The sequence below is a fragment of the Myotis lucifugus genome, unplaced genomic scaffold (assembly GCF_000147115.1).
Source record: "Myotis lucifugus unplaced genomic scaffold, Myoluc2.0 scaffold_3622, whole genome shotgun sequence".
In the NCBI taxonomy this organism is placed as follows: domain Eukaryota; kingdom Metazoa; phylum Chordata; class Mammalia; order Chiroptera; family Vespertilionidae; genus Myotis; species Myotis lucifugus.
In genome coordinates this window covers 746-11,825 of record NW_005874670.1, presented here as the reverse complement: position 1 = coordinate 11,825, position 11,080 = coordinate 746, and the positions used below count along the sequence as shown (strand labels likewise).

Below are 11,080 nucleotides of genomic sequence, written 5' to 3'. Positions count from 1 at the left end.
GCCCCCAGCAAGGCCGGCCCAGCGCGCGGTGCCCGTAGAGTCCGTTCTGTGGGATCTTAGACCTTAGTCTGGCCCAGCACTTCCTCCCGGGTCAGCTGACTCACTCTGCCCTGCTGACTTCCACTCCTCTTCTGTCTTTCTGCCTGTTTGTCTCCCTCCCTCCTGACTCATCCCCTGAGCTGGGTGTGTGGTCAGCACTCTGGGCTGCTGGCGGCCGCTGGTGGCCCAGGACGCCTGGAAGACGGCGTCCCGTGCCTTCCTGCTGTCCCCACACCACACACAGCTCATCCCCGTCCTTGGCCAGCGTTCTGTGGGTTTCAAAGTCGTGCTTAAAAGATTGTGGGTTTGCTGAATGGTTGTGGGGGCACTGGGTTCCTACAGGGGGAAACCCCACTTACTCGCTAGCATGGCCTTCCAGGTCATGTCCCAGCTGTGTCCCGCACGCTGCCTCACTTCCTGCACGCTCTGATAGGGTGTGCCTGCCAGAAGCGACGCCGTTCTGGCCATTAGCAGTGCATCCGCAGTGTCGTGCAGCCATCACACCGTCCATGCCCGCAACTTTGCATCTTCCCAGGCGGAAAGTGTCGCTAAGGAATGTTTAGGGACAGTTCCTTCATTGAAAACTCATTGGACTGTTAGTGCTGTGTTCACAGGTTTAACACGTGTGGCCCAGGTGCTGTCTGTGGGTCCGAGGACGGCAGGAACCTGAGGCCCCCCACCCCCAGCAGAGCCCGCCCAGGGGTGCATCACTGACTCCTGGGTGGGGGTGCGGTGACTGGGTCACTGTCCGTTCCCGGAGGAGGAGATGGAGCCTATTTTAAGCCCTTTCTTTGCACATTCAGATCCTGTGTCCCGGGAGTTCACCTGCTGAGCGTGTATCATGTGCCTGCGGCCCGCTCTGCCGGGGGCTCAGCTTTCATCTCCTCGGTTCTGGTGACTCCAGCGTTCATGTTCTCGGAGGTCTGTCCAGCTTCCCGGCAGGGGGCTGCTCTTCGGGGAGGGCAGGGGTCATTCTTGTGCCTGTGGCCTTACCGTGTCCCTGGTCCCACTCACCTCCGTCGCTATTGGACGGCACGGGGAGTCTCTGTGTCCGAGTGGCGCCGGCTGCGTGTGGACCCACACCCTCGGCGGGGGTGGCGGGGGAGGGAGGGCCGTGCTGTAGAAGGCCGCGTGCGTGCATCTCAGGTGCTGGGAACCGCTCGCCTCCCACTCTCACCTGGACGCAGGTGCCGGGAGCCCTGGGCCTCCTCGCCTCTGCTCGCCTGCCTGGCGCTGCTGGAGGCTCATTCTTCCGCCGGCTCACGGACAGCACTCCGAGCCCGGCAGGCACTGCGCCCACCAGGCAGTGAGCGGGGAGGGTGCCTGTTAGCTGATGTTTTCAGCTGAGAAACCCAAGTGGGCCCCCGGCCGCGGGCGGGGAGGGTGCGGTCCATCAGCCAGACAAGGAGCAGAGCCCCGAACTCCACGCCCGCCTCGCTGCAGGGCTGCTGCTTGTCTCTGGGCCTGGAGAGGAGAGGGGAGGAGAGTGGCTGAGGCCTTTCGCCTGGATGGCCACCGCGTCTAGCTGTCAGGGCCACCGCGAGTGAGTCTAGTACAGTGCATTGTGGGAGAATCGGGATGAACAGCAGGTGGGGTGTGGCTGGGGTAGTGCTTGACTTCAGTCCCTGGGGAGCAGGCTGAATAAAGCAGAGTGAAATCTGAGCTGCCCGTGGGTGGGTGGGGCTGTTGAATGAAAAGTCCTGTCATGTGACTGAGGCCTGTGGTGGTCACGTGACAGACCTGGAGTGGATGCGGAGGGAGCAGGCGCCAGGCCTACCTGAGTGGCTGGTCTCTGGGCACCACCGCACGGGAGGGGTCTAAGTCCCCGGCACAGTGCTGTGTCGGACGGCAAGGCTTCTGGATGGTTCCTGGTAACCAGCCCGAGTCTGTACCAAGTGCACCTGCAGGAGCTCATGGGGTCCAAAGGGCTGTCAGACCTGCCCTGCCCCCCACCTACCCCTCCTGGGGCTGCCGGGCCTGCAGGCCTGTGCCACAGCACTCCTGGATTCTCACCACCTGGCAGCACCCTGTGGTGTTCGGATAGGCCAATCAGAAAGTTCTCTTGAAGGCAGTGTATTGTTTGATTAACGTAAATGGTAGGTTCTATGGAAGCAGAAGGATGTGACTGTAATCACCCAGCGACGTCCGTCCTTGCAGAGAACTGGACATGCTCCCCAAGCTGGTCCAGGCCCTGCTCCCTGCACTCCCTGTGGGGGCTCCTGGACCGGCCGGCGGCTTTGTTGATGAGGCTGGTCAGGACACTCGGTTATTCTCCTCTTCCCAGCAGCACCTCATTAATACAAAGCACCCCTGTGCCTCCCTGGAATTTCCCAGGTGTGGAGAGTGGGGGATGAAGGTGTCTTTTGTTACGTTAATGAGGTGGCTTTTGGAAAGCGCTGGAGGGCGGGGGCTGGCTGCCAGGAGCCCCAGCCTGGTGATCAGAGGACTAGAACTCTGCCCCCCCCAACCCCCACCCCAACTCGGGGGTGGGGGGGCTAGAGGGGGAGCTCAGTGGCCGGTGGCCCAGGACTCGGTCCGGACTAGTAATGAGCCTCATAAACACCGAGGGCGAGGCGGCTCCGGTCCTGGAACCAGACCACCTCCACGTGCCACGCCCTGGCAGGAGCCTGCCCTGCGCCTCTTCCTCTGGCTGTCGACTCGCATCCTTTAAGATCCTTTGGAGTAAATCCATGACCTAATGAGGAAACGGGTTTTCCTGAGTTCTGTGAGCCTTTCTGGCAAGTTATTTGAGCCCAGGGAAGGGGTCCTGGGCCCCCCTCTCTCAGCCAGCTGGTCAGGCCACAGGCAGCGGCTGTGGCGGCATCTGGAGCGGCGGACAGTCTCGCAGACGGTGCCCTCCCTGTGGAGCCTGGTCTCTCTCCGGTGGAGAGGGTCCGGGTGGAGCTGCTGGGCTCGGGGTTGCTGTGGAGCGGGGAAGCCTCCACACACGTGGGAACGCCATTTCCAGGCGTCTGGCCGTGTTGGAAGGCTGGTTTTTAAGACGGCAGCGCACCTTCACTCCAGAGGTGACTGGGAGAGTAGGTCTCGTCATCACAGAAAACGGGGACCTCCGGTTACGGGGTCTCTCGTCTCTGGAGGTGGAGGCAGGCCCTGTGGGCTTATAGTCTCATCTACGCAGGTGAAGAAGCTCAGGGCAGGCGTTGCCCTCCCTCCCTTCTAGACGGGCTGGCCTCTCCTGCTCCCGGGGCCACTTCCCGCGTTAAGACCCGTAGGAGAGGGAAGGACCTGTGACACAGGAGGGTTTATGAGCGACCAGAAACGGCACGGGACGCTGAGGGGCGGCCTTGGACCAGTGGGGGCGTAGCAGAGCCAGTGTCCTGTGCGTGGGGCAGACCTGACTCGTCCTCGCTGCGCCGCTGACCAGCGACCCCAGCCCAGGTGAGCACGGAGTCAGCGAGGGGTGGCTTTGTGGTGGTTCTTTATGGCCCCGAAGGGAAAGAATAAATGTAACCAGGCCAAAGCCAGCTGCGGGTTCTCTTCATCCGTCAGAAGTTCACCTTGGAAAACCCCGTTGTGATTTTGACTTTTCGCGGGAATTTCATACTTCCCCTTTAAAAACGTGGGCCTTTGGGTTCGCCTGACTTTTGGACCCAGTGCCAGTCACTCCGCGTTGTTGGACCGTCGCTCCCGTGTCACTGCGCTGCGTCCTCTCTGGAGGGCAGACCCCGGTCGGAACCACTGATGGACGTGCTGTCTGAGCACCAGCGAGGATCGGGGTTCCTTCCTCAGGCCCCCGTCTCTCGGGTCGGCTTGATTCTGTCTGGGACACGAGGGGTTTTCATATTTTAATCGTTGGGTTGTCATGCGTGTCCCTGGGCGGCCTGGGACCTGCGTCCCTTCCTGTCGTGAGTGATGGAGGCCGAGTAGACCGGCCCCTGGCCTGGCGCCTGAGGGAGCAATGGACCCGCCGGCAGGGCTGCTCCTGGCCTTGCAGGTGGACCCTGAGGCTCAGTCTCTCTGGCGGCGGGTCTGGAGCTGTGCAGTGGGAACGCGGCTGCCTGTTGCCATGGCAGCCATAGCCTCATTCCTACTGGAGAGCTTGTGCGCACGACCAGGGCTAGGAATGTGGAAAGCCCTTGGTTTTTCACTGAAAAACAAGAAACCCTCCTGCTCAGCCCATTTGCAAACCGAGGAGCACCGAGGGGTGGAGGTGAGGGACGGAGCGTGTCTGTGCCGGCAGAAGGCGACTGGCAGCGGGTGTCTCCTGGGGGGCAGCTTGCCCGGGTTCCGTGTCATTTCCCCGAGTGGGCCTCTGACCGGGAAGCAGTCTGGGCCAGCAGTGGGGTTTCGTGGGATTTCAGGAAGTACCGGGTGCGCGGGTTTGCCAGGGTCTTTTCTTCCGTAGTGAGGGCACGCGGAACTCGCTGGGGCCGATGTCACGTCTTCTTATGGTCTCGGTCCAGAGCTGGTCTTCATTGCCTGCTGTGGGTCTGGCTCCCCGGCTGCTGTGTCCATGGCGCCTGGAGCACGAGGAGAGGTCGGGGCCAGGACACATCAGACGGGTCCCTAGTTAATCTCTTTAATAGTTAAAGCTGGCAGACGAGGGCAGGGCCTGTTTTAAAGGCGGGTGTGCAGCACAAACAGCTGTGGCCACACACCAGCCACCATGGCACTGGCCAGAGTCTGCCTGCCCGGGCGGTGCGTGTGCGTGTGCGCCTGCGTCACGTGTGCAGGCGTGCTTCAGCCACATGTGAACATGCGTGACCTCCTGACCCCCTGCGGAGGGGTTGGTCACTGAAGGTGGCCACGCCACATCGAGTGTGTGACTCGGGCAGAGGCTCAGGCCTGACCCGAGTGCGGAGCTGGTCAGGATGGCCCTGCAGTCCGCTTCTCCCCCGGCAAATGGTCGGAAGTCACATGTTTGGCATCACTTACCCTTAAATGAGAAACAGGACAATAGAGGAAGTTGTTGATTGCAGCCATTGTAGTTTCACTCATCTGAGTGCCTCTGCCCAGCACAGCAGTGCTGTCGCGAGCGCCCCCCATGGGCAGTGCTTCTGGGCGAGGAGCCTGTCCTAGGAGTTCTCTGGTCTCGAGTGGAAGGTCCCGGTAGGTCACAGCGTCCCCTGCTGCTGCTTTTCAGCAGCTGAGGAGGCTCTGGTCCAGAACCCCCTTTCGGGAGGGAGCAGGCAGCCTCAGCTCAGCGTGGCACTAAACGGGCTCTGCAGAGGGCACCTGGCAGTGCTTCCAGCGCCCCCGCTGCCGCTCCGGTGCCTCCAGCCTCCAGGGAGTCCGCTTCTGGGCAGCAGACCTGGCTTAATGGTATCTGATCGTCCCCCTAAATGTGATGGCAACCCGCCACCCAGGTGCTTGGCTAATGGGGAGGGCGTGGCAAGCTTTCCTTGCTTTTGGAAGTTTTGCTAAGTGTGGTGTTCCTGCGCTGAGTGCACCGGGGAGTGAGCTCCCAGAGCTGTGACCGCGGGAGGCTGTGCACCTGCCCACCGCTGCTGACAGGATGCTAACGGTGTTTGTCGTTTCCGTCAATATAGATGACAGTGACGCTACCTGGGTAACTGTCCCCTGGGCCGCTGCGTGTGCACTGCCTGACAGAGGGAGCCGCTGCGTTAATGCCTAGACTCCTTAACTAACAGGTAAACCCCGCCACGCCCTCGCCGGTGCATGGGATCCTCCGGGAGCGGGAGCGGCTGCCCCATCCCCTGCGTCCGACTCTTCAAGCAGCTGGCCGGGCGGGGGCGCTGGCAGCTGGTCATCACTCACTCATTCTCTCCGAGGCCTTCCTGGGCTCCCGCTGTGCGGCCAGGCTCGGGGGATGGAACGGATGGCGCTGGCTGAGGGGCTCTCCAGGGAGCGACTCCCTGGCCTGGGGGGTGCGTCCCCAAGGACAGGAGCCGTGAGGGCCTGTGACGGGAAGGGCCGTGGGCAGTTCTGCCGGGCAGGCTGAGCCTTGAGAAGAGACTTCAGGGACTCAGTGGCTGAGTGAAGGTTGGAGGGGGTTGAGGGTCATGGAGGGGCAGCAGATGCCCTGCCTGAGCGCGGGTCCTTCCGTCCCTCTGCCCCACAGACAGCGCCAGGGCAGGGACCTGCACTGCCCCAGACTGACAGGCTCCCCCCGCGGTGGCCATGTGGGCCTGGGCCGTCAGAGGGACTCGGCAGGACTCAGGCTGGGAGCCACTGCGACGGGCCAGGTGGCTGTGACCAGCTGCTTGGGGCCGGCAGCCCTGACCGCGAGGCAGGCGACAGGTGGTTGGACACTCACCCTCCCACTGAGCATAGGCCGTCCACGGCTGCCTCCCTCCTCCTCATCCCGTTCCCAGGGCCGGTTAGACATCTGCTGGGAGCCCCCAGCCCTGAGGTGTGACTGTGTGGTAACCGGGTCAGGTGACTGTCACCACGTGGCTTCACTCCGAGGCTGTCCAGGCAAAGTGGGGACATCGTCCGGGACTCGCTGAGTCCGCAGACCTGTCGGCGGGGTCGCCGAGCCTGTGGCCGCTGTGCGCTGGGCAGTCTCAGCTCCTCGGCGAGCCCTGCTCTGCCGCCTTCTTGTTGAAATAAGCCGCAAGAACTGCCACGGCTGTGGGCCCGCCTCCCTCACGGCCGCCTGGGCGCCAGCGCCTGGTTCTCGAGCGTGGCCTGACTGCGGGTCCTTCCTCTCTTGCAGATTAGCCGGTCGCTCGATGGGGAGCAACGGTGGAGCCCCTTCCCGTGTCAGCGCCCCACCTCTCCGCAGCCCCAGAAACCACGCCTGCACCCCCTCGGTCATGATGATGAAACTGGTATTAACTGAGTGGCAATTATGGATTTGTAACTCTCACTCGCAGTAACCCAGCAGCCACATGCTCAGAATCCAGCCAGAAAGCGCTCTGCCTGCTGCGCACCGTCCGAGTGGGAAGTTGTGCCAAGAGGAATATAAGGATTGCTCGCCGGGGAACGCAACGGAAGCAGAGAGAGGAGACGTCTTAATTTATCCTTACAGATACGCGGTAGTGTTATTTACATAGGTAGAGTCAGCAATACAGATCCGTTTCGGTGGTGATGAGAATGGCCCCGCAGAATGCCGACTCGGAGTCCATGCAAGTCCAGGAGCTGCCCGTGGCCCTGCCCGAGCTGCGGAAGCCCGCGGGCGCCGGCCCCGAGCCGCGCGATGAGACCGTCAGCGAGGGCTCCATCGACCGCATCCCCTTGCGCCTGTGGGTGATGCACGGGGCCGTGATGTTCGGCAGGGAGTTCTGCTACGCCATGGAGACGGCCTTGGTCACGCCCATCCTGCTACAGATCGGTAAGTGCCGCCGCCGGGCCCTTCGCTCCTTCGGCACGTGGAGCAGAACGAGGGCTGGCGTGGGCTCGGGGACCTCGGGGCCCACGGCCTGGACCCCTCTGCTCCTGTCTGAAACCAGGGCAGGGGAGGGGACGGTCCCCTGATGTTGGGGTGGAATCAAGGCTTTGGGGGTTTGAATAAGTGCAGTTGGCATTGATCCGTCCCGTCGGGGCGTGCGACCAGCCCATGGAGGCAAGAGGTGAGCCTAGCATGACACCTGGTGGGAGAAGACACCGAGCAGCTTGATTAAAGCCCTGTTGTCAGTGTTGCTGTCACCTGCAGTCTGAGTGTCGTGTGCATCTCCGGCGGCGAGGGTCCGGGTTGTCAGAAGTCCTAGAGTCCGCGGTCCCTTCCACATCACCCCGAGGTGTTCACTTTCCCTGTTGTCGAAGGAAGTTTAACAATGTGTGATTTTTCAGCCTAGAAGAGGTTTGAGTAAGGGACCAAGCCATTTAAAAGTATAGTTTCATTCTAGAATTTCCCATGTGCTTGGTAAAGTATTTGTAAAATCTACTCATTTGGGTTTGGAAATGTCCCTTTCTCCCGATCGGCCCAGTCTCTGAGTCGGATCTGAAAACCAGAGTTTTCTGCGTGGTGCCCGCGGGGTGGGGCAGCGACCCCGGGCCAGCAGAGAGCTGGGCGCATCTCCGTCCCTGCGGGGCCGTCGTCTGAAACTCCGCCTGCGCCCCATGCCTGTCATCACACAGCGGTCCTTGGAGGGAGTAGGGGACAAAAGGCGGTCATTTCTCGGGGCTGGACTCGCCTCCCGCTCCTGGGGCAGCACAGTGGTCAGAGCTCTCACTGAGCCCGTTTCTCCAGCAGGTTGGCCCCGCGGCACGTGCCCTCGGCGGGCCTCCTGGGCCTCCTGATGGTCTCAGGTGAATGTGTGCGGTTTCTGCTGGCGTCTTACCAGGGCTTGTCCCGCTGCGTGCAGTTCTTGTGCATTCTTCATGGAAGTCCTTGATCACATACGTGTTTGCCGTTTTCGCCCTGGTCTGTGGTTTCCCTTTCGCTATCTTAGTAGCATCTTGAAATCAGAAGCTTTACATGTAGATGAAAACTGGCATGCTAACTTTTTTCGTTTTTGTTGTAACTAGAATCTTGGCCTGGCCCCGGTCAGGATGGTGTCCTCTCTGTTTTCTTCTAGCTGGTTTGTAGTTTTAGCTCCCACAGTGAGGGCTGTGACCCGCCTTGAGTTGGTGTGTACGTAGAAGAGTTGAAGGGTCTTTTCTCACATCATCTGGGGAGGGGGGCGACGGGCAGGGTCCTGGGCGCCCTCCTCACCTCTGACCTGGAGCTGACCCTCCCTGCCACCTGCTCTTGCTGCTGTCCTCAGAGTAGGAATCCCCCGGAGGAGAATTCTCAGGCCCCAGGCTCGTCTGGTACAAAGGAGATCCAGCAGAGGGGAGGGTGTGGCACTGGGCAGGACCCCCAGCTGTCGGCCCAGCATCCAGGGGCAAAGGAGGCTCCCGCAGACCCAGCCCACCGCACAGGCAGTGGGTGAGGTGCCGGCCACTTCACGTGCCCGCAGCCCGTGAATGGGGTGAATGGGGCGTCTCAGACTTAGAATCCAGTGGGAGTGGGGGTCAGTCTTGGGAAACTCTGGGAACAGCCTGCCCAGCCTCTCTGGGGCCTGTCGCCCGCTGGCAAAGTCTGTTCCCACACAGCCTTTCCCGGGAAGGAGGCGTGTGGGCGCCTGGCCACACACACCCATTGTTTTCTTCTGGTTCCGGAAGTAGCCCCGAGGGAAAGGAAAATCCTATAAAGAAGAAAGGATGTCTCGCTGCCTCGGGTCTGACTAATGAGCTGGGTTAAGGCTGAGACACCGACTCCTGCCCGGCCCTGCCTGGGAGTCGGGCCGGAGGCATCCTAGCCAGCAGGGTGCTGGGTTCTCCTGGAGCCGGCGAGGTGCACCTGCATTTTGTGTGTGTGTGTCTGTCTGTTAAAAAGCCAGGCTCTTCCCCTTCCCGTTGTAGCCTAAGGAGAATCGGGGCCCCTGGGGTTTGGGAGACCCGGACGCCCCTCTTTCCTGTGAGAAAGCCCACCCCAGAGAGCACAGAAGGGCCAGTGCCCCCCCCTCCTCCACTCGGGATTGGGCAGGAGCCAGGTGACTCCGAGTCGCCTGGAGGCCGGCCAGGCAGGAGCCAGGTGACTCCGAGTCGCCCATACAGCCCACCACCGAGAGCCAGGTGCAGCCAGTCTGGATTGCCAGCTGATTGGTGGACACGCACAGGGCGGGGCAGTGACTGCCAGCTGATTGGTGGACACGCACAGGGCGGGGCAGTGACTGCCAGCTGATTGGTGGACACGCACAGGGCGGGGCAGTGACTGCCAGCTGATTGGTGGACACGCACAGGGCGGGGCAGTGACTGCCAGCTGATTGGTGGACACGCACAGGGCGGGGCAGTGATTGCCAGCTGATTGGTGGACACGCACAGGGCGGGGCAGTGACTGCCAGCTGATTGGTGGACATGCACAGGGCAGGCGCATGGACAGGTGCCTAGTGAGCGCTCAGAAGGAGAGGATCGTGCTGGGCCGCAGTGCGCGTGCATCTCGTTCCGCGCACGTGTGCGGCCACGTGTGTAGAGGGTCCTTCCGTCCTACCTGACCCGCGGCCATCTGCTCCCCCAGGTGTGCAGGGTGCTGCTCGCCAGGGGTGTGGTGAGGTTCGCTCCCTTCCCTTGTGCCGGTGGGTCCGAGGCGGAACTTTGTTCACCGTGTGTCTGAAGCTCAGGGCAGCTGCTGTGTGAGGTTCCCGGGGCTCCCCTGGCCTGGGGGACCGTGGTCCAGCGGTCGGTTGCTTCCTGCGTGGAGAGTGCTGGGCTCAGAGCTGCCCCACCCCGCCCCACCCCGGGAGCTCTGGCGAGTGAGGAGGCAGGTGCGCCCGGGGCCACGCACGGTGGGGACGAGAAACGGCCCAATTGGGAGGGGGTGCCTTAAGACATCAATCTCAGTGAAATGACCCAGACACACAGGACAGATGCGACGTGACCACCCGTGTCAGGTCCCCGGAGTGGTCGCCTCCATGGAGACGAAGGTGGGGGTGGGGCAGCACCGGTGGAAGGTGGCTGTTCTGGAGGAGGACGAGGGTGGGGTGGCGCCCGTAGTGCCCGAGCCGCACGCTCAGAGCTGCATGCCGAGCAGTGGATCTGAGTCGGGTGGGGACCCTTTTCTCTGCCAAGGCCCATGTGGGTATTTCTAACATCACCCGAGGGCCGTGCACACTCACCCAGTTAAAGTTCGCTGCTCTGTTTCCTCAAGCACTTAGCTCACCCCTGTGCCTGGGCTTCAAGGGCGGGATGGGCCCCGCCCCTGGTCTGAGTGGTAAAGTTTACACTGTGTCATTTTGCCAGTTTCTAAAATGTGAGAAAGCACTGAATGGGCCATAGGCTGTCCACAGACGATTTCCTGCTGCCTGGAGACTGAGGAAGCTTCCAGGGGCTCATGGCCCAGTGCCGCTGGCCGGCTGCCCACCCTCACCCCGTGGGGGAGAATCCATGACGTGGGCACGCTGTCCTTGCTGGGTCCTCCGAAACGCGGTCAGACCTGCGCGGAGGCACGCCACCGAGGGGCAGCGTGGGCGCCGTGGGCCTTTCCCGGCGCCTCCCGCCTCTTGACCAGAGCAAAGCCCGTGCGTCCTGGCTGTTTGGTTTGGCTGGGAAGTCTGGGTTTCCTTGTTTCAGATCATTGTGTTTTAGAAACAATGACATGTCAGCGGTCGGTCGTCATTTTTCCCAAGGAGTT

The 11,080-nt window shown here is 61.9% G+C and overlaps 1 long non-coding RNA gene across 1 annotated transcript; it reads left to right on the top strand.

Moving 5' to 3' along the window:
* The first annotated feature begins 1,172 nt into the window (after nucleotides 1–1,172).
* LOC102441514 lies at nucleotides 1,173–10,059 on the top strand. Its single transcript, XR_330994.3, has 4 exons — nucleotides 1,173–3,438; nucleotides 5,550–5,651; nucleotides 6,680–9,443; nucleotides 9,485–10,059. It is a non-coding gene; the product is annotated as an uncharacterized LOC102441514 (long non-coding RNA).
* The last annotated feature ends 1,021 nt before the right edge of the window (nucleotides 10,060–11,080 follow it).